At 41.2% G+C, this 20,962-nt stretch overlaps 1 protein-coding gene across 2 annotated transcripts in view; it reads right to left on the bottom strand.

The window, feature by feature from the left end:
- The window catches only part of LOC135225761 (zinc finger and SCAN domain-containing protein 2-like), a 139,112-nt gene that overhangs the window by 75,050 nt on the left and 43,100 nt on the right, over positions 1–20,962 (bottom strand). For both annotated transcript variants that reach the window (XM_064265209.1, XM_064265210.1), the window contains exon 2: positions 20,524–20,612. The gene's annotated coding sequence lies outside the window, so the exon portion shown is untranslated. The remainder of the gene's footprint in view (positions 1–20,523; positions 20,613–20,962) is intronic.

Here is a 20,962-nt window from a genome sequence, read left to right as displayed (position 1 = left end):
GAGTGGCTTGACAGTTGGCTCTTGCCACACAGCAATGAACCAGAGTAAATTATCAGGCTAAATGGTCGGTTTTCAGACGGTTTCTAGACCTTCCCTAACAAAAATAGTGGAGATTTTAGTTCAATTACATCATGACGGGCCTGTCACCTTCGTGCATCAAGGGTTATAGGTCGACGCTTTCCTATGTTTTTAAGGCGAGGCTCCCTGAAATCTATTCTTCTTATGTCATTAGAGACCTAATTCGATCTTTGTCCCTATCTCGTCCCAGTCCCCAGTGTTCTCCTCCAACAGGGACGTTAATAAAGTCCTTCAAGCCTAAGGTTCCCTTTGTTTGACCCTCTTGAATACAGCCAATTTTAGGGACCTCTCTTTTAAGACAATTTTCCTTGTCTTGCTGGCTACAGCCAAGAGGGTGGGTGAACTGCAAGTACTCTCTTTTCTAGTCGCCAGATCTGGACAAGACATGATTTTCTCATACCTTCCCAAATTTGTCGCAAAGACTGAATCGTCTGATAATCCCATTCCCAGGTCTTTTGTTCTGAAGTCACTGGTCGACTTTGTCGGTAATTTGAATGAGGAATTAGTTCTTTGCCCCGTTAGGGCGCTCTCATGCTATTTACATCGCACAAAGGTCATTCAGGGTCATCCCTGTCATCTGTTTGTTTCACCCCGAAATGTCAAGAGACCTATGTTAAAGAATAGTGTATCCTTTTTCCTCAGAGATCTTATTGTTAAAACTGGTGGTTCGGCTACCTGTGAAGGCCAGGCGCCGAGAGCACACAGTATTAGAGCAGTTGCTACATCAGTAGCATTTATGAAGAAAGTCTGTTGCCAAGGTTCTTGAGGCAGCAACTTGGCATTCTAATTCTGTATTTGCCTCGTTTTACTTGAGGGATATATCTCTAGTTCTAGGCAACCTTCGTTCTTTGGGCCCGTTAGCGATGGCAGGACAGGTCATCAGACAGGAGAATTTTGGTTGCTACCTGTATCTTATTTTTGTTGTAAATGATCGATTGTTTTTTTTTTTTTTTTTTTTTTTTTTGCATTATAACTTTTGGGGCAGTTTTTGGTTTATGTAGTTATAATGGGAATTAGGCAGTTTGGTATTTATAGGTCTTGTTGATGACATAAGGACTGGCTGCTTGACAACTCATGTTGCTTCCATTGTCAGTCTGACATTGGACTAGCAAATGGGCTGTCAGCACTGGCGACTACTCTTCTCCCAAAGTCGATGCTGACTTAGGACTAGCCACTGGTTCGCCTGTCCTGATGACTCACGCTTCTTCCATTGTCTTTCTGGACAGGAAAGTAGTCGATACATCGTCTGCTGTCATCTGGTGACTCGTTCACCATCTTTTTGTCTCACCCGTTTTCTCGGAGTCAGACACTCACGCGAGATCAGGCAACATTTAGTAGCTCTGAGTTTCTTGTTAACGAAATCGGTTGCATTGATACACCCTCCAATGATCGTTTAACATGAGACCAGTTTGGACTGTCAAGCACTCATCCTCCGGGACTGAGTCGCCTTTTGCTCTGCACTCCTTTCTCTTGGCACCAGAAAGCTCGAGTCAGGAGTTGCTCTTGAGCTGATATCGCTGCTGGCAATGTTGGGTGGCGTTGATACACCCCCAATGTTCGCTTAGCTTTGAATCACCCAGGCAGTCCAGGCACTCATCCTTCGGGAAAGAGTTGCCAATGCCCGCTTCTCTCTCTTGGTGCCAGAAATTCGTGAGAGAGCAGGTGTCATTGGTGGTGTTAGTGCTTGATGAAGTTATCAGAGTGCAGCCTTGCTGCCCTTGCTGTTGTCTGACTTATCACCTGGTTGGTCACCTGACTTTTATACAGACGGACTGACCTTGCACTTACCCCTTGTCCTTTAGTACTGCAGTTCAGTGGTATTATGGTAGAAGACTTTTGAGTTCTTAGTATCTTAGACTTTAGGTTGAGTTTTTAACTCTGGATATGATATATATTTCTTTGTTGTTTTATGTCCCGTTATTAATTTATTTTTCTTCCTTTTCCATTAATTGGATTAGGTTGATTCCTCTTGTTCTGCCCGAAAGGGAAATTTTATTCCGATTCCCTTCTACTTTTCAATGTGGTTAGTCGGGCTAGTTACATTATATTAAGGTGATGTTTACTAATATGGAATTTTTAGGATAAAATTAATATTAATAATACTTACCTGTATAATTTATCTAGTCCCACCCATCCTACCCCACGATCTGCCTATCACAACTGAATTTCAAGGGAAGGTTTTGTAACTGTTCACGGCAGTGTTGCCAACTGGCAGACAGAATAGGAGGTAAAAGGGTTGCCAATGTGGTAAATTTTGGTGCGTTTTTGGGGGATTTAGGGCTACATTATACAGGTAAGTATTATTAATATTAATTTTATCATAAAAATTCCATTTACGTTTGAGTTTGATGGTACTACTATGCAGTTTGCGGGAGTTTCACTCACGTTGCCAATGCACGATAATAGTCGTTAGTAGATGAAAACATTCTTTCCTCTGCTTCAACTACAACTTGCAGCTTAAATTTAACAGCATATACCATTGCCAATCTTTTCTCCATAGTGAATAAAGATATAGTAATGCATAAATATATCAGTCCTATTCTACTTAACGTCATTTGTAATATAACTACGGTAATTGTTTAGTACTATCGTACGATGGTTGAGATGCAAGCAAACCAATGATTTTATCAGATTCAGTTGTTCATAGCAAATCAGCTGTTTCTGGCTGCATGCGTTTCACAACAAGTACAGTAATACGATATTCCTTTTTTACTTTTTCAATATGTACTATTTCTTCAGTTAAAGAGTAAATAATTAACATTAAAAAGACCGAGTAACAGCAAAAATAAATTTTACAAAGCCTTCAAGTGCTTCCAATGAACCTCTTCTGGGGATGTTTGTGTTTTCGTGGCTTGATGCATAGTTCGCAAACTAGAACAAAAAATTTTTTAACATCTGGTTCGCAACCCGATTTGTTCGTGAATAGGACCGTTCATGAGCCGAGGTACCACTGCACTACAATTGGCTACGTACAGAGGTCAAATATTAGATTTCATTACATAGGTAAACGTTTCTAAGGAAAGCAATAATATTATTAACAACTATATAGTACATATGGAACAAGCAGTCCTGTTATATTCCTACCCAATAACCCACCTTCGCTGTTACAATATGCGTACAAGAATGTAATGTGTTCCACAGTAAGAGGAGAGTTACAGTATACAGACAAGTGCAGTTCTCCCCATCTAAAAGAAATCTGTGGGCCAATCGAGTATGGCCAATTCTCAGACAACATATAATTTCTAATGTACAGTTTTGTTGGAATCCCGAGGGCCAATGTTCAATACTTTGTCTGACCTTCCTACACTTTTTGTTGTTGGCCAGAAGGGGAGAAGACCAACGCGCTTGCCATTTATTTTTTATATATGAATGAATAGTCCAGTTCATATCAGTAACAGGGATATGGTGGAATAGAATATCTTTAGTAATGACATCTCTTGCTTCATGATCAGCAAGTTTGTTACCTACAATGCCTACATGGGCAGGAACCCAGCAAAAATGGACTAATTTGAATATGGAAACATGCCTATACAACTACTTTTGAATACATATATTGAATAATAGGATGTTTAGTTATATTGTTTAATGGCCATGAGTGCACAATAAGAATCTGAGTATATGGTGAGAGTATTACCCTATAGAGTAGAAACAATCTCAAGAGATTTGGCAAATGCAGTTAATTCAGCTGTAAATATGGAGGCAGTATATTAGCTAGTCTGCCAACATATGAACTATTACCATGAACAACAGCACAACAAATGCTATTTGATGTTTTTGATCCACCAGTGAACCCAAATGTATTTGATCGTCATCAAGAAAACAAGCCTTCACTTCCTTAACATTAATTGACTTCTTAACAGTAGCTTTTTGACAGACCGATGGTTCTGGGGTAACCAAGGAGGCAACTTATAGCAAATACGTTACCTTAATTTTTTGGTTTCTAGGAGACACATTGTCAACTGCAGCATTAATTCTTACACGAAAAGGTTTGGATGCTCTTGCATTTGCAAACTGAGGTAAATCATTTTGGTTGAGAATGGATCTGCAGTGTCTTCAGGAGAACCACTTCATTTGAACATATACCGCAATCCCAGTTCCTCTCTATATATAAATCTAGAGGGAGCTCTTTAGTGTCAGTATATAAGCTTTCAACTGGTAATGTCTTAAATACACCACAGTATATTCATAGACCAGCATGAAGAACTTCTTCCAACTCCTTAAGTTTGCTTGCACTTGAAGAGTAGACTTGGCAACCATAATCAAGCTTAGATTTACATAATATGTCACATAACTGTAAACGTGACCTCTTATCAGCACCCCAGTTAAAACCTGAGACTACTTTTGAAATGTTAAGGGATTTCTTTACCTTAATTTTCAAGTGGTCAATATGAATAGTCCATGTTAGCTTCTTAAAAAAAAATCATTCCTAAAACCATCACGCAGTATGTAACAATGTGGTGGGGTTTACACAGCAAGAAGTGTTTTCCAAACATCTCAAGATTAGTAAAACTGGGTGAACCTCCACCTATTAACATTATTTTCTTACAGCTGAGCAATACCTTGCTTCAACAACTACCCTTAAAATATTACAAAGTCAAACCGCTGAGTTTTTTTTTTTTTTTTACTTCAAGAGAATTTTGGTACCCTCCTTTAACCCTTAATGAATAGATACCCTCACATGAGTACAGACAGTCCCTGGTTATCAGTGGGGGTTCCGTTCCAACAGGTTGATTGAGCGAAAATAGACGACTTACGGCGCTTCCGACTCGGATAACCGGTTAATGGTCCTTCTGTTAGCTATATATTGACGCCAATAGACAAACGTCATAAAACCAGATCAACCGGATCACTGATAATAGGGGGACTGTCTTTGGTAATAACAGGTTTTGGGTGGTGGACGGATTCACTCATAGTGAGTAACAATATTATGTGCCACTTATTTTGGGGGAATCAGCCAGGAAAGAAGTGCCATTACTTCTATAGCCCATAAATTCACTAATGGCAACTTTTAGACTGGTTAAAAATGGAACTTTTATAATAAAAATGATATTGTTATGATACAATAAAGTTTGTTCATACTTACCTGGCAGATATATATATATAGCTGTATTTTCTGAAGTCCGACAGAATTTTAAAAACTTCCGACACACGCAGTGGTCGGCCAGGTGGTTAGTACCCATTCCCGCCGCTGGGAGGCGGGTATCAGGAACCATTCCCATTTTCTATTCATAATTTTTTATTTCCACTGTCCCCTGAGGGGAGGTGGGTGGGTACTTGATTATATATATCTGCCAGGTAAGTATGAACAAACTTTATTGTATCATAACAATATCATTTTGTTCATGAAACTTACCTGTCAGATATATATATAGCTGAATCCCACCTTTGGAGGTGGGAAGGGACAGAATAGAAGGATTTTGGGAAACAAATGCATGCAGATGATTTACATCTTGGTTCCACCTGTTAGCATAGCTGGCTTCGTGGTTACTGCCACGTAAGTCTGCTTGTGCTACTAGAGTTGCCAGCGAGGTAGAGACCTATATAGCTGGTGCACTCCAGATGATCTGTCAACAGGGGCGAGACCACGACGTGACTAGACCATATTGACCATACCATGAGGGCTAAGAAGTAAACATACAAAAAAAAAAAAAAAAAATAAAATATATATATATATAAATATATATATCACCACCTGACCAACCTAGCCAAAGTTAAGGTGTGTTAACTAAGGCTTAAGAGTTAAGAAGTCGCAGTTGTCGGCGACTAACAAAAACTAAATTAAGAGCTCTTCCTAACCATTTTCTACAGGATAGGATGAGTGGTACTTCTTGCCCCCAAGATTGTGTCTGCAGACACGTATGGCCCTAGCGAGCAGCAGATCTCATATGCCATCTTCACATCTCGCAGGGAGTGTGAAGTGAACACAGAGTTGCTTCGCTAAAACATGGTACTCAGGATGTTGCTGAGAGTGCCATGCTCTGTTGAAATGCTTCCGAGGCCGCGCCCTCACCTCGTGAGCATTCAGATAAAAGATTTCAAAATATCTTTGTGCAAACACAATGAGGAGCATTTTTGAAAGAACTCCTTAACACTAAAGCCCAGGCTGTTCTTCGATATGGGCAAGTCTGGTCTTTTCCGGAACACTGCAGATTGCCCGATTGACTTCGACTTTCTTGAGTTTTATGTAGATAAAACTTGAGAGACCCGACAGGGCACAGGACTCTCTCTGGCTCCTGCCCACTAACTTGTGCCATCCTTGCTTCCAAGCTCCTGGCCAAAGGACAAAACGGGTTACCATTCTTAGGCCACAACGGAAGGGTTATAGAGCACACCGCCTTGTGTTCTCTAAAGCCAAAACTTGTGACGATGGCTTAAATCTCACTAACCCTCTTTGTCGTATCTAGGGTGGTTAGAAGAAGGCCTTCCTGATCACATGCAAGAAGTTAACAGGTAGGAGAGGTTCGAATGCTTTGACATCAAGAACTTCAGACTACGTCTAAGTTCCATATTGAAAGCTTAGATCTGGGCATGCACAGTCAGTCCGTCTGTACTAAAGTCAGGTGACCGACCAGTTGACCAGTCAGACGAATCAAGGACAGCAAGGCTGTACCCTGAAGACCATAAGGCACTATTCTTCGCTGAAGGATGAGTGTCTGGACTGCCTGGGCGATTCAATCTAAGCAAACCTTGGGGGTGTATCAACGCAACCCAACGTCGTCAGCGAATCAACTCCTGACTCGAGCTTCTGGTGCCAGGAGAAAGGAGCGAGGAGCAAAAAGGCGATTCAGTCCCGAAGGAAGAATGCCTGACAGTCCAACCTGGTCTCATGTTACACGATCATCGGGGGTGTATAAACGCAACCGACTTCGTCAACAAGAAACTCAGGGCTACTATATGTCGCCTGATCTCGCACGAGTGTCTGACTCCGAGAAAACAGGTGAGACAAAAAGTAGATATGGTGAGCGAGGTTCGAGATTCCACAGAACTCAAAGATCGTGAAGGGCTTTGTTGTTTGACAGACGCAAATCTCTGAGCCCAAAGGCCGTCAACAACATATTTGCGTATTCTTTAATAGTTGTGACTGCCAGCTTATCCCATTCTTCAGACGGTAATCTTATTCCTGTCAACATCTCGATAGCCTGAACGTAGTCAAGACTCAGAGCGGAGAGGTTATAGGTACCTTTCGAGTTAGAGTAGACCGACTCTCTCGGAAAAGGTCCTTGGAAAGTGAACTAGGAAGTATGTGACCTCTGTGAATCCAGGATCCTGAAGGCCAACATGGGGCGATCAGCGTCATTGTCGCTCCCTGTGACGTCATAAATCCTCTTATTACATTTCCTAAGCGATTGAAAAAAGGGGAAAAGACTAAATATCCATCCCCGTTCAATATCATAGGATGGCGTTTAATGGTACCGATCCCGGATCGAGAATAAGGGAGCAGAGAAGAAGCCTCTTCGTCCTCAACATATCGAAGAGAAGAATGAAAGGGCGTCCCTAAAGTCTCCACAACTCTCAACTTACTTCTAAAGAAAGATTCCACTCGGAAGTCAATAGTTGCTGCCGTCGATCGAGACGATTCGTACGGACTTTCGCAATCCGGTAACGAACCTCTAGAGGATCGTTACATTCTACGCCTTGTTATAATAGGCTTTCTCGTAAACTCGAACAGGGACCGAGAGAAGATACTTCTTAAGATATGAGAGAGCTGTGGAATATCAGAGTTGATCTGGACCACTGGTTCCCAAAACTCGTTACGAGGACTGGAGGGACTACCGAATCGCTTTTACTTCTTTCAGATTAAGATCCAGGACATCTGAAACCCTATCCAGATGTCCGGCACCTTCTTTCTATCACCTCAGGTGATAAACGCACTGAGAGATGTTCAGAATCATTCCTAGATCTTGAATAATATTTCAGTTTCCCCGGTAGGAAAAAACTGTGGTCTGAATTGCAGTCTATTCGGGGAAACAAACTTCTTCAGGAAGGAAATGGTCCCCAGCAAGCTCATCCATTCCCTCCCCGAGTATGCTTACTTCCCTAATAAGGCTGCGCTTTGCCTAAGCAGGAGAGCATATAAAAGTGCAATGTTGCGGTAGACTCGTAGTTCTCTACCGTGCGGTAACGAGCACCGAAAGGATTAAGAGATAACTCTGTTGAACATAGTAAGGCAAAACGAATGCAACGTTTATTCATTCACGTAAGAAATCCCCTCAATCTTAGGCTAAAGTCCGTGATTGTAGGGCAGAGTTACAGTTAGTCAGTCAATCCCGCAGGAGAGACGTAACCGCCAGCACAGAGATACGGTACCGATCCCGGATCGAGAATAAGGGAGCAGAGAAGAAGAAGCCTCTTCATCCTCAACATATCGAAGAGAAGAATGAAAGGGCGTCCCTAAAGTCTCCACAACTCTCAACTTACTTCTAAAGAAAGATTCCACTCGGAAGTCAATAGTTGCTGCCGTCGATCGAGACGATTCGTACGGACTTTCGCAATCCGGTAACGAACCTCTAGAGGATCGTTACATTCTACGCCTGTTGTTATAATAGGCTTTCTCGTAAACTCGAACAGGGATCGAGAGAAGATACTTCTTAAGATATGATGAGAGCTGTGGAATATCAGAGTTGATCTGGACCACTGGTTCCCAAACTCGTTACGAGGACTGGAGGGACTACCGAATCGCTTTTACTTCTTTCGATTAAGATCCAGGACATCTGAAACCCTATCCAGATGTCCGGCACCTTCTTTCTATCAACCCTCAGGTGATTAAACGCACTGAGAGATGTTCAGAATCATTCCTAGATCTTGAATAATATTTCAGTTTCCGGTAGGAAAAAACTGTGGTCTGAATTGCAGTCTATTCGGGGAAACAAACTTCTTCAGGAAGGAAATGGTCCCCAGCAAGCTCATCCATTCCCTCCCCGAGTATGCTTACTTCCCTAATAAGGCTGCGCTTTGCCTAAGCAGGAGAGCATATAAAAGTGCAATGTTGCGGTAGACTCGTAGTTCTATACCGTGCGGTAACGAGCACCGAAAGGATTAAGAGATAACTCTGTTGAACATAGTAAGGCAAAACGAATGCAACGTTTATTCATTCACGTAAGAAATCCCCTCAATCTTAGGCTAAAGTCCGTGATTGTAGGGCAGAGTTACAGTTAGTCAGTCAATCCCGCAGGAGAGACGTAACCGCCAGCACAGAGATACGGTTAGTCAGTCAATCCCGCAGGAGAGAGAGACGTAACCTACGGCGCATGACAGCGCCCGATCTGTTACTGGCTCGGTTGGACTGGAAGACAGACACAGCGTGACAGCAGCAGCCAGCAGCTTACGAACGTTGTCTCTTAACTTTATGTCTGGGTTGCCAGCTACCCTATTCTACGAAGAAATAGGTCTGCTATTTTTTGAGCCGAAAGACTCTCAAGCTGGTATATTTAAGCGAAACAGAAAACGCTAAATATATAGATGCGTTTGTGTCGTCAGAACACTACCATACAACGGTAAAAGATAAATCGGAAACTCCTGGAAGGCTGCAGGGAGTAACGATTAAAATGTCCTTAAAATAGACAATAGACCTCTCGGTTGCCATCCGAAGAGGTAACTACAGCAAGCGTATATGACTTGAACCAACCAGAAGTAAAATAACGCAAGGCAAAATATGAAATTATATCACAATAAAGTTTGTTCATACTTACCTGGCAGACATATATATAGCTGAATTCGGAAATACAGCTACATACATATCTGACAGGCAAGTTTCATGAACAAAACTTAAGAGAATCGAAGCAGTCAGCTCAAGCTTCTTATGTTACTGGACATAAGCGTTCATTGACGGAGTCTACAAGTCTCATTTCTTGTACGAGTCTGCGAATGACTGAATGAAAAAGCTCTTCCGAATCTTGTCAATAAGAGCTTATTCGCTTACGCAATATCAAGTTAATGAGATGTTTGTCAATGAGAACTAACCATTTACGGGACAAAGAGATATTTTGTCAAATGAGGGGATACCCACTTACTTGACAAAACGAAAGTATATTGTCAATGGGCGAAAGTCACTGAATTGACAAAACGTAATCCAGGGAGTCAAGCATTTAATTTTTTCGATTCCCGTCTCAAACGAGGAAGGGGCAAGAATCCTGTTAAGAGACTGGGCTTACGGCAGGTAGAACGACGATGTTCAATTCGGCAGCGTAGTCCCGACTAGAAACTAACAAAATCTATCATCTGAAAAACCCTTTCAGATGGGCTAAAAAGCTTGCAAAATTATCCTGGGAAGAGGAAGAAACTCTCCAACCAGCTTCCTCTCCGTATCACAACTAATGCTGCTAAAGTTTAAAATTTATTGGCAGTATGGCAAAGGAAGTCCTGTCTTGCGCTTTCCTGAAGAGCGTCCTTTTGATGAGTGCCTTTGCAAGAATCCCACTGAACGTTGCCGAGAGTCCTGACGTGCAGGACATCGAGCCTTACATAACCCGTAACTGCCTTATCGCAAAGTCTTGGACTGCGGTAGTAGGCAACTTAAATTTATTGGCCGAATGGCAAAGGTTGCGGTAGAGCAAACGAGATCTTCCCTTGAGCTTTCCTTAACTCCATCCACCTATGCGAAAAGCAATATTAATTGCAGAGACCTCTTGAATTCACGAAACCCGATGTCTTGCTGGGTTTCGAAGAAGAAGTTGTCTGTTCACTTTAAACTTCCTCCAATTCCTCCGAAGCACTGCCTACTTCACATTCTTTGCATGGTGAGGTAGAAGGTATCACCGGAGGTAGAGGTAAACATTCTTTAGGCCCATATCTGAAACAAGAGCTTGAAGAGTTCAACAGAAACGTTCAGCCAGGCGATACACCTGGCGTGCGCTGGTGCACGCTCGGCGTCCACTGGCGCGCGCTCGGCGTCCACTGGAACGCGCTCGGCGTCCACTGGAGCGCGCTCGGCGTCCACTGGCGCGCACTTGGCGTGCACCCGCGCGCGCCTGGAGTCCATCCGAGCGTCCCGGGCGTCCGCTCTCAAAAGCTTCCTGCTACTATGACTTCTTTTACGTATTTCTCGGTGGAAAGACGGACACGAGTTCAGGCGACGTTCGCCTTCTTACTTCTCACTGAAACGCATAACGAGAGAGAGAGAGAGGACGTGAAGCGTCCTCTTCTATAAAGCTTCTATTTAGAGGGCTGCGCGAGTCCTTCCGAAAGCTCCAACCCCTGCATGGGGAGGACGCTTCGGAGGACGAGAAGCAATCTTTCAGGATTCGTGCACGCGCACGCACTTTGGCAGTCTGGGGATTTTCATCAGAAACTGCCGAAGGCACGCCAGATCGGTGGGGTTCCTTGTAACCCTCCTTAGGCTTTCCGACATGGCTCCCTCCCCGGGTCCTGGAGTCAGCAGAGGTCCCGGCCTAGAGGCGAAAACGAGGCCGATCTGACGCACCCTCCACTACACAAGGGGTATCACTGCACTTCTGCACTTCACTTTTACTCTCTAAAGCAAGCACTTTCGATTCTAAGATACGAATCGAAAGAGTATCAGAGAAAGGGTAATTCCTCTACAGACACTGCTTAGGGCCCGAAGGCAACACTGCAGGGTTAGGAGTAACAATTACAGAAGTAGCACTTCACAGCAATGAAGGACGAGCGAGCACCTCTCGTAGACATATTTCATAGCCCGTAGGCCATACTACAGGGTTAGGCAAAAATAAAGTCTACAGGAAGGTTAGCAGGTTCACTACCCTGACTTTTGTTTTGTTACTGATTAATTGCGTACATACGAATCATACGTCTTCCTTACGGAATTAGACATGTTTACTGATTAATTGCGTACATACGAATCATACGTCTTCCTTACGGAATAGACAAAGTCTCACACTCCTTACATGACAAATCTCAACAAAGAAGCAAGACCCATACCCCTCGTACATACCAAGTGCGGATCTACCGAAGCTTTCGGTAGCCACACCCTATCTTTGCAGACAACCCCGTCTGAAACTAGCCTAACTAGATTCAGATATTTTATGCAAAAATGAATCAAATTCAAATCAATTTAAGATAGCGTATGCCTAGTCACAAATCCCACAAATCCAAGTAAATAAATCAAAAGACAATTAGGATACTTAGCGGCAATGAAGTTTCCAAAATCCTAAGACGGAGGTACTGAAAACAGGTGTTTTCAGCACCAGTGACAGAAAAATTATGAATAGAAAATGGGAATGGTTCCTGATACCCGCCTCCCAGCGGCGGGAATGGGTACTAACCACCTGGCCGACCACTGCGTGTGTCGGAAGTTTTTAAAATTCTGTCGGACTTCAGAAAATACAGCTATATATATATCTGACAGGTAAGTTTCATGAACAAATTAAATTTTATTGCATACTTACCGAACAATTATACAGCTGTAGGTTCCCTAATGGCAGACAACAGATTAAAAACTTGTGCGATGGCACCGGCACCGCCGACGTAGGTGACTTCATCTCCCTCCACTCGAGGGAGGTGCAGGTACAACTGTCCACGTAACGACAATTCATTCTGCCCAGCCATCCACCTGCAGGGAGGAGGGAGGGCTTTAATTAATAATTGTTTGGTAAGTATGCAATAAAATTTCATTTTATTATAAAAATTCAATTTTTATTGCAGTGTCTTACCAAACAATTATACAGCTGATTACCCATTGCAAGGATGAGGGGCTGTGGATATAGTATGTTTAATTCAAAAATATTACAGAATACTTGAAAAAAGACAAAAGAGCATTGTTAGTGCTTGTTGTACCTTACCTTGTAAGAGAGCTACTGCAGGAGAATACTGCCATTAGTCAGTGCTCATCTTACTTAGTAGAAGAGGTGAGTAGGACCAATGATTGCCTTTACATGGAGTGGCATATCTTCGTAGTCATGGTAGTTAACCGCTGACTCAGCTAAGACCAGAAATAACAAACAAGAAAAGACAACCAACAACTGTCACCTACACCATATAAAAAAAATCCTTCACCCACCAAACTAAGACATGCATAATGAACTGGTGAGTACTCCAGGTACATAGTACCTCCAGACTTCCCTTAACTCGTCAACCTAGATTCAAGGGGGGGAAAAAGGGAGGGGGGGACCAACCCCCATGTCATTTCCCCCAACACCACGCCAGCTACCAAAAGTGGACCTAGGGACTTAAAATCTTTGAACATTGTTTCGATTTCTTTCAAATATTGCACAGCAAGGATGGATTTAGACCTCCAAAAGTATTTTGGACGATAGCGGGAAAGCAAAAAGTTGTGTCAAAATGCAAGGGAAGTCACTACAGCTCGAACTTCATGCGCTTTCACTCTCAGTACAGTGGACCCCCCATATTCGCGTTCTCCGGATTCGCGGATTTCTCTCGGGAATGTTTCCCTGCATTATTCGCGGAAAATTCGCGCATTCGCGGTATTTTTCTATGAGAAATATCCACAAATTCCTGGTTTTTGTTATCAATTTCATCATAAAATGCACTTTTTGTGATAAAACTATTAAAAAAACCAAGTATGAAAATTTTTAGTGGTTTTTCTTAAGTTTTAACTAACAAAATAGGCTGTTTTTAGCATTTTTATAGGGGTTCCAAACATTCGCAGATTCTAACTATTCGCGGGGGGTCTGGTACGCATCCCCCGCGAATACGGGGGGACCACTGTAATGGGATACCTGCATCATTAGCTTGAGTGTGTGCTTCGACAATTAATTCTCCCAGAAAATGGAGATAGTATTTTTAGAGGGCGAGAGGGATTTCTAACAGACCACCACAAGCAATTCAACTGACCTCTAATCTTCTGTCTTCTCCGTTCTGCGGAGGTAACATCTTAGTGCCCACACGGAACATAAGTGTCTTTCTTCTTCTTCCTGACCTAGTAAGTCTGTTAAGTTCTTGAGAACGAAGGAGCGTGGCCAGGGGTTAGAAGGGTTCTCATTCTTAGCGAGAAAATCGAGAGCTACAGAGCAAACCACATCAATTGAGAGAAGCCCACCTTATTATCCATTGCATACAGCTCACTGACTCATCTTGCTGATGCTAGGCCTACTAGAAATAAGTGTCTTCTCACAGACAAAGAATGTAAAGACTCAAAGGAAGGGCCCAAAAGCCATTTAAGAACAACATCAAGAATCCATGCTATCAAGTCCTTCAGCAATTTTTAAGTCTTGAAAGACTTAATTAAATCAGAAAGGTCTAATCCTCAGTGTTTGAAAACTGAGGCAAGCATCGCTCTGTACCCCTAATTGTCGAAGGTGCTAAGCGCTTCACATCCCTTAAGAGCACACCTCTCAGAAGAAGAGACTTTAGTTTGCCTACACCATCCGCCTCTCCAATTTGCCCATCGGGTTACCCATCTACTCTCCAGGCACGAAAAAGTATTTAGCTCTGGCTCGAGAGGTAGAGGCTCTCGTACAGAGGGCGGTGGTAGAGAAGATAGACGACAGACCATCCCCAGGCTTTTACAACCATCTGTTCGTAGTCCCCAAGTCATTGGGAGGCTGGAGGCCCGTTTTGGATGTAAGTGCCCTGAACTTGTTCGTTCAGAAGACCAATTTCAACATGGAAATGACTCGTTTGGTATTAGATTCCCTTCACCAAGGGGATTGGATGGTCTTTCTGGATATGCAGGATGCATACTTCCACATCTTGATTCACCAGGCTCCAAAAAATACCTTCGTTTTGTATTCATGGGCAAGACTTACCAGTTTCGAGTTCTTTGCTTCAGCCTATCGACAGCACCACCCTGGGAAAGTGGTTACATCTCCTAGACATCAGTGTCATTCTACCTAGACGACTGGGTTCTCCACGTCTCTTCAGAAAGCCTGTGTATGAAGGATCTCAAGAGGACTTTTATTGACCAACTCATTAGGGATTCTAATAAACAAGAAGTCTCACCTTAACCAACTCAGCATTCTCTATTTGGGATGACCCTGAACTCTCGAGTTATTCAGACTTTTCTACAAGTAGTTCAAGAATTCCTGGAGCATAAGTCCTGTTCCGCCAACCTTTGGACGAGTCTTGACGAGTCCAACTTCTCGATGGAGTCAAAATATGACGTTCGACAGATGAGCCGAATGCAACTGCCGATGCCGTAAGAATACGAGGCGACGTCCACGTAGCTACGCTACAAAAAGGGCGAGGACTGCTGTCTACTTCTTTGTCCCTTTTAACAGGAGGTAGAAAGAAGATCTCTTCAGTCGAACGTCTCTTCAATGAACGTGAGGCTGAAGAATGTGCCAACTGTGGTCTTATGGGCGACGAATCACTCAAATCAGTCAACAACTTTGCACTAGATGAAACACCTTTCCAATGGTGTTTAGTTGATTCCTGCTGGCGCACCACAGGATTGACAGAGGAAGCAACTGTCTGTGGGCAAACCCAGACAGTCTCCCTTGGACCTTCGGTATGTCTTATCCCAGAGCCAGGGAAGTGGGACAGGAACCTTCGTCTAGGAGAACTGTTGGGACAAACAGCCACCCCCTCAGACTGCACTGCACTGAAACTTTTCACCTCATTCGCAGTCTTTTCCATGAAAGACTACAGATAAACCTAACTGCATAACAGTATTAGCTAACACATCAAATTTCTTCTCAAATTTACACTCGAGGCTGGCAATGGTGACAGGAGAAACTCCTTGGGAATTTGGTAAAGGAGTTACAGGAGCAGGAGTAAGAGGGCTCAAGATCAAAGACATAATAAGAGGAGGAGAAGGAATAGGAGCAGGTGCCTTACTTTCAGCTCTTAGAGCTGCTTTCCTCTTTCTATCCTTAAAGATCTTATCAGAGTGAGACATGAAAACCTTCCATTGTTGTTCACTCCAATACTTGAGAGTCATAAAGTGTTTTAACTAACCTAGTCTTGCACCCTTCGGCACAAAACCTAACTACTGATGTACTAGAATCCAACATGATGGACAAGCCACAAAACTTGCAAATATGAAAACTAGCTAAATCTTCAATTCAAGGAAAAACACAAAGCTGGGTACTTCACCAATATTGGTAAATTTACTTCTCAAAAGATGAAGAAAATGTCTGCACCGACCACTGATGTTCGCCAGAAGCCAGCAGAGAATGAATTATTGTTACCTGCACCTCCCTCGAGTGGAGGGAGATGACGTCACCTACATCAGAGCCACCGCGCAAGTTTTTAAGCTGTTGTCTGCCATGTAGGGAACCTACAGTTGTATAGTAGTTGTTCGATAAGACACTGCAATAAAATCAAGAAGCAGGCAGCTCATGAGCATAGTTGTGATCTTGACTTCAAGTGAGGATGTACTGCCTCTCTAACATGACTTCTTTTTATGAATTTACTCATAAATATACCCAGGGTTGGTTCAAGTCTTTATTTTTAATGATAGTATGTCAGTTATAAATGTAATTTTACAAAGACAAGTGCAAAGAAATAGTATTACTCATGTATAAATATATAAAAAGTTACATCTTTATTCTCAGTAAATTTACCTAAATACTTTACAGAAAATATGCTCAGAATTTGTTACTGATTCTATTTCTTATTCATTCTGATATTCCGTGAGCTGTTTTCCATTTTGATATTTTGTGAGCTGTAATTATAATTTTACAAAATAAAATTAGAAAAAAATATATAAAACTTGGTAAAATTTACAATTATCTTGTAAAAGAGGTCCCACAAGGGTTGTAAATAAATAGTCATTATCACCTGATGAAAGTAGGGTAAAATTTGGAATCTTTCTTACACACTGTGCATTTCCATATGTTCCTCTTTCCATTGGTTTTTTTTTTTTTAATTGGCCAAATTCAAAGTTTCCACAGCTTGGGGTGCTACATGTTTTTTTTTACCCCTGGCTCTTTACCCCTGGGTTACGGTGGCCCCCCCCCTCAAAATTTTTCAAGAATTGGAATTCTTATTCCCTAAAAGATGTCCCATTTTTTCTCAAACTACTACTTTTATTTCTATCTAAACATCCCAAATGAAATTTCCCTCTAGTTTTCTGCAGGTTTATAAAACCATACAACACACCACTATTGCATGTACTTAATGTACCTTTCATTTAGCATTAAACTTGAAGTGTAACAGGGAATTAACACTTGGATTATATAAACTTCGAATCACTCAAAAGTTTTTCTACACTCCTTTATAACAACAAGCAGCAAGAAGTTATGCACCTACATCTTGTTAGGGAAATAAGACACCTTGATTCTTCCTGTTCCTTATAGGCAAGTCCAAGGAGTACAGTTACAATTCGAGCTAAATATACTCAAATATCATATTATGATATTTGAGGACAAAGGACAGGTTCCTTCTAACGCAGGCATATGTGGGTTACACATAAGTGGCCCAATGTTATTTGGATCATTTCTATGATGGCAGGTGAAGGATAATGAAGAAGCTCGCTCTTTACCCTACATCTGACTTATCATTAACTCATGTCTTATTTTTGTATATCAGTTCTTACTCATTTACTTTACTGCCTGCAAGAAGTTGAAATCTTCATACCACAGTACAGCTCATTTTCCAGTTTACTGACAGACAAACCTCTGCCACTTGCACTTAACTGCTAACTTTAAGGCCAATCAACCTTGGCTAGATGTGGATTGGTGTTTATAACTGTGGTATGATATTGGAGAGCTACCTCCATGGCCACTTCTCTTCATTGGTGAGTGAGATGTGCATCTCAGTACATGAAGCAAAGGGGAAACAAAAAGATAAATATCAGTAGGTGCTTCCTACTCTAATCATGGAATCAATTCATGACTGTAGGTCCATAAGACCTTTGGATTGTTGACCCAAGCACCAACTGAGGTATAGGGCTATATTCCTGGAGGGACCCTCCCTCTCACAATTTCTATCTCAACAACCATTACCTATTTGTCATTACTTTTTGCTTGCAAGGTAGTAGTTAGCGTTTTCACAAAACATACATGACAGTTGTCTTATTGTCTTTTTTATATAGTTAGTGCAGCAAAACTGATCAGGCATGACAGAGGAAGTGGGGTACCAATAATTATTAAGCCTTTATTATTATTAATAATACAGCCACTATTTTCATAACTGCTAAGAAATAGTTTAGTCAGACAACTGAACCAATTTATTTAGCTCTCACAGGGCTGACCCAGACATTAAATAAATTGTTAGTACTAATCTTCTCCACAAGTGAGGAAAACTAAAAACAACTTCCATGTATGATCTCAAAAACGAATGAAGGCCAAGTATTACTCTCACCTCCAAAATCATCTACGTATAGGAGCCAATAGTAGCAAATATATAATCAGGACTTAACCCCTTCGCCACTGGCCTGCTACATTGCTGCTAATGCTTGCATACCGCATGAGACCCCCTGTCGACCGCGAGTATCAATCATTACTTGCTCCCACTAAATTTTATGTTATTCATATTTTTCCTTCATATTCTTATGTGAAAACATTGTGTGTATGGATATCAATGAATATTTTTTACCCCATTGTCAAAAAATTACAAAAAATATAGTAAGAATATCGGAAAAAATAGGAATATTTAGTAGAAAAAGTAATTGCAGAAGTAGGAACTGTTATAAAGTAGTAGAAATAGCAGTAGAGTAATAGAAATAAAGTAGCAGAAAAAGTAGTAAAGTAGTAGTAAAATAGTAGTAGTGGTAATAGCATTACTAGTTTTCTTACTGAAACAGTTATTCCTAGGTTTCATACAGAAACAGCATATACATCAATGAATGTTTAGGCAGCTGGTAATAATAATAATAATAAAACAGTAATAATAATAATAATAATGATAAAAAAAGCAACAGCATCTCGTGACCAATACGTATATACATATGGGGCAGTTTATTCACCCCCATTATCATCTGCAAGCTATAAAAAACACATCTCATCACAAGTAACAGGCCTCCATAGAAGTCCTTTCACCTTACGCTTTCCTGTTGAATGAAAGTACTACTCTGCCCGAGCATTCATCCATTCACACAATTTGTCAATTACATCACCACAAAAAAGGAAAAAAAATGCATCACGTAAGCAGATGAAATCTGGTGTATAAGCAGGAATCCCATTGCCACCCTCCGTGAATCAGGGGGGGGTGGGTCTGGGCGCAAGTCCACAAGATGGATCAGTTATGAACTGCCAGCCTTCATCGACAAGAGGTTCAATGTCTTCCAAACACTCGTTGTCACTGTCAACCTCTAAAAAATTATCACTATAATCATCATCTGATAGATTTGGCAGGTACTCAGACCCTGACTCTGAAACACTATCATCTGACATGATACTGACATAAAATAACTGCAATCAAAAGGGGAAAAAGATTTGGAATTCAAATCTACATGGTTTACGGACAAAATCGTAATCATCCTTCTCAGATAATAGCCTGAGGCGCACTGGTATATGTTGGCCAGTACCCCTCCTAATATCCCATATGAAAATGACGTCATGACGTCCATCGGACGCTCATTGGTTAGAAGAATGAATTGTGGTGGAGCTTCAGCACCTCTCTCGTACACAATACTGTGTCTGGAAACCATCCAAGCTAAAGAAAACGCTTTGCTTTTCGAGGAGGGATGAAAGACGTACACGCGTACGTCCCGGTCTTTTATTACTGTACCGTAAAAGACGTACATGTGTACGTCCCAGTGCTGAAGGGGTTAAAAGGAAACAATGGAAACTGGTTACTTTTTGTGCAAATAAGTAGTCTTACTATGAAAGGCTACTTATTTGGACTCTAGAAAATGATTGCAATACAAAATACAGTAATTACAATAAAGGTTATTTTCAAGGAAAATTTGAAAGTACCTTTACATAGAAGATTCTTATTGATGAACAAAGTGCACACAGTGCGCATTGAGAATGTGCAACCATTTCCAAGAATAAAACACTAGCAAACAACTTATTACAAAAAAACCTGCTATATATCATCTTGGGAAAACACCAACAATCAACAATTTTAGATTTCAGCTTTTGGTTGGCAGACAATATGATGATTTATAATTGAAGGTTATACTCAAGAAAAGTCATTCTCACGGGCTTCAAATTTCCATAAATGCAGAGAATTCTTATTACAGCACAACAATGAATTCCGAGATAGTACACACATACAAATGCAAACTTTACAACATACCCATAAGATTAATATAAATATAATCCATTCTCTCTAGTTCAGGTACTACTTCTAAAATAACAGCACGAAAGGTCTTCATATGCACAGTCTACCCAATAATTCAAGTCTACTAATTGACTACAAAGCAAAACTACATTAGCAGTACAGTACGTATTCTTATTTTGAGTATGAAAGACAGTATTGGAATTCAAAACCACATAAGGCATGCACAGTAACAATAATGATGAGATACAGCCATGTAATAATAACATGTCTTATATTCATTATTGGAAAGTCATCTATGGTTTACTTCCAATTGATTTTCTTTCATCACTTATTTTTACCAGCAAAACCCTACTAAACATGACATGCTACATTAGCTGAAGTAAAATAAATGTACAGTACCTTCAAAAGATTTCTGATAATGTTCCAAAATGGGAGTTTGTTTGGCTGAAGGATCCATACAGAGAAACCTAAATGATACGGAGCTGTATCTGAAATTGATAAAGGGAAAAAAATTAAAATGTATGATAATCACTACCACCTGCTTCAAAAATAATTTTCATATTTGTTGTTTGTATGTAAATGCTCACACAAATGTTAGTTTGCTGATCCCAGCTGTTATACTGAGTTTACTGTTCAAAATTATACAATGTTTAATAACAGTAAGTAGATGAGACAGCCTCAAGGGATTCCTTACATATATATATTAATTTCATCTCTGGATGACAGTTAAATGAGTGTAGTGAAAGTGAAGTGTATAATACGAGAGGGAGAATGTCAAGATGGCAGTCTTGTGATGGTAAAGAGTGATCATCACTCGATCTAAGAACGTTGAAACTAT

This window comes from Macrobrachium nipponense, chromosome 13 (assembly GCF_015104395.2).
Source record: "Macrobrachium nipponense isolate FS-2020 chromosome 13, ASM1510439v2, whole genome shotgun sequence".
Taxonomy (NCBI): Eukaryota; Metazoa; Arthropoda; class Malacostraca; order Decapoda; family Palaemonidae; genus Macrobrachium; species Macrobrachium nipponense.
Note: the sequence above shows the minus strand (reverse complement) of the source record. Positions and strands in the feature narration are given on the sequence as shown.